Below are 3,241 nucleotides of genomic sequence, written 5' to 3'. Positions count from 1 at the left end.
GGCCCTACTGTATATACATTTTTTTCAACAAACCAGCTGCAGCCCACCGAATTCTTCCTCCGTAAGCCATGTGTGTTGTAAGAGGTGACGAAAATGTTTATCATGCTGTCTCAGTAGGCTATGGCCAGTTCATTGAAAAAATGCATGTATGTATGTGTGTGTGTGTGTGTGTGTGTGTGTGTGTGTGTGTGTGTGTGTGTGTGTGTGTGTGTGTGTGTGTGTGTGTGTGTGTGTGTGTGTGTGTGTGTGTGTGTTTGTGTATGTATGTATGTATGTATGTACTCACCTAGTTGAGGTTGCGGGGGTCGAGTCCGAGCTCCTGGCCCCGACTCTTCACTGATCCCTGAGCCGTGAGCTTTATCATACCTCTACTTAAAGCTATGTATGGATCCTGCCTCCACTACATCGCTTCCCAAACTATTCCACTTACTGACTACTCTGTGGCTGAAGAAATACTTCCTAACATCCCTGTGATCCATCTGTGTCTTCAGCTTCCAACTGTGTCCCCTTGTTACTGTGTCCAATCTCTGGAACATCCTGTCTTTGTCCACCTTGTCAATTCCTCTCAGTATTTTGTATGTCGTTATCATGTCCCCCCTATCTCTCCTGTCCTCCAGTGTCGTCAGGTTGATTTCCCTTAACCTCTCCTCGTAGGACATACCTCTTAGCTCTGGGACTAGTCTTGTTGCAAACCTTTGCACTTTCTCTAGTTTCTTCACGTGCTTGGCTAGGTGTGGGTTCCAAACTGGTGCCGCATACTCCAATATGGGCCTAACGTACACGGTGTACAGGGTCCTGAATGATTCCTTATTAAGATGTCGGAATGCTGTTCTGAGGTTTGCTAGGTGCCCATATGCTGCAGCAGTTATTTGGTTGATGTGCGCTTCAGGAGATGTGCCTGGTGTTATACTCACCCCAAGATCTTTTTCCTTGAGTGAGGTTTGTAGTCTCTGACCCCCTAGACTGTACTCCGTCTGCGGCCTTCTTTGCCCTTCCCCAATCTTCATGACTTTGCACTTGGTGGGATTGAACTCCAGGAGCCAATTGCTGGACCAGGTCTGCAGCCTGTCCAGATCCCTTTGTAGTTCTGCCTGGTCTTCGATCGAGTGAATTCTTCTCATCAACTTCACGTCATCTGCAAACAGGGACACCTCAGAGTCTATTCCTTCCGTCATGTCGTTCACAAATACCAGAAACAGCACTGGTCCTAGGACTGACCCCTGCGGGACCCCGCTGGTCACAGGTGCCCACTCTGACACCTCGCCACGTACCATGACTCGCTGCTGTCTTCCTGACAAGTATTCCCTGATCCATTGTAGTGCTTTCCCTGTTATCCCTGCTTGGTCCTCCAGTTTTTGCACCAATCTCTTGTGTGGAACTGTGTCAAACGCCTTCTTGCAGTCCAAGAAAATGCAATCCACCCACCCCTCTCTCTCTTGTCTTACTGCTGTCACCATGTCATAGAACTCCAGTAGGTTTGTGACACAGGATTTTCCGTCCCTGAAACCATGTTGGCTGCTGTTGATGAGATCGTTCCTTTCTAGGTGTTCTACCACTCTTCTCCTGATAATCTTCTCCATGATTTTGCATACTATACATGTCAGTGACACTGGTCTGTAGTTTAATGCTTCATGTCTGTCTCCTTTTTTAAAGATTGGGACTACATTTGCTGTCTTCCATGCCTCAGGCAATCTCCCTGTTTCGATAGATGTATTGAATATTGTTGTTAGGGGTACACATAGCGCCTCTGCTCCCTCTCTCAATACCCATGGGGAGATGTTATCTGGCCCCATTGCCTTTGAGGTATCTAGCTCACTCAGCAGCCTCTTCACTTCTTCCTCGGTTGTGTGCACTGTGTCCAGCATGTATGTATGTATGTATGTATGTATGTATGTATGTATGTATGAATGTATGTATGTATATATGTATATATATATATATATATATATATATATATATATATATATATATATATATATATATATATATATATATATATATATATATATATATATAGTGGACCCTCATATTTCATAATTAATACATTCCAGAGTGTGACTAATGGTGAAATTGACGAGTTGCGAAACCATTTTCCCCATAAGTAATAATGTAAATCCAATTAATCCATTTCAGACCAAAAGTATTAACAAAAAAAAATTTTTTTTACATGAAATATAGATTTACATACACAGAAAACAATGAGACATGAAGAATAAAACAATAATAACATCACACTTACCTTTATTGAAGACTCTTGTTGGTGTAAGAATAAAGTATGTCATTAAGTATGTTAGGAATTGTGGCAGCAGCAGGGGGGTGTGTGTGTGGAGGCAGGACAAGATGGTCCTTCAATATGACACTAATATCAACTCTACGGCTTATTTATCTATCACAATTCATCTAATGTGACATAATAAGCAATATTATTAACACAGAAACATGACATATACTCTAGAATGAATAAAAAATGTCATTACATATGTCATGAGTGGTGTTGTGTTTTGTTGATGGGTGTATAAGGGCCACTGAGAGCATAAGCCATACACAGTGGTAGTGGAGGGCAGCGGTGTTATCAGTAGCCCTATATAACTCCAACAACATTGGAGGAGTTAGGTTCATGCTGTCCTTTTTCTATTGAGTAATCGCTTAACTTACTTGCTACACTGATAATGTTACACTTGACTCACGAAATCGTAATGACATGATTGCAAACAAACCATACCACGGGCGGGGGCAGAACACGTGATCAGAGTCTCAAAACTCCAGACCGCCACGTTTGGAGTTTTGAGACTCTCTGATCGCTGGTTCTATCCCCACCCGTGGTATGGAATGTTACACTTTATTGCTGGCTGGCACTATAGCCTTTATCGACTCGTGCTGCTTTAGTATTGTACATATCGTAGAATCACTGAAGAAGGTACATTTTCCCCTCTCTCTTTTCCTCCTCCACTTTGGTACTTTGCTACGAATTCTTTCTTGAATTCTATTGTGTTTCTCACCTTCTTTACCAAAGGCCTGGCACTAGGAGCTTTCTTTGGGGCCATGGTGGCTTATTTAGCAGTTGCAAGCACTGAAACAAATGGAATATTACGAAATGTATCATATGAACGCATGGGATCGTCCTCACTTGCTGACAAACAATGGCACACTAGCTATGAATGGAGTGTGGGGCCACTCGGGGCTGTACATACGTGTCTGGGACGAATGACTATTTGCGAGTCAAACTACGATTCATGAGTCA

Source organism: Cherax quadricarinatus, chromosome 42, assembly GCF_038502225.1.
Source record: "Cherax quadricarinatus isolate ZL_2023a chromosome 42, ASM3850222v1, whole genome shotgun sequence".
Classification (NCBI taxonomy): domain Eukaryota; kingdom Metazoa; phylum Arthropoda; class Malacostraca; order Decapoda; family Parastacidae; genus Cherax; species Cherax quadricarinatus.
This window is presented reverse-complemented; position numbering follows the sequence as displayed.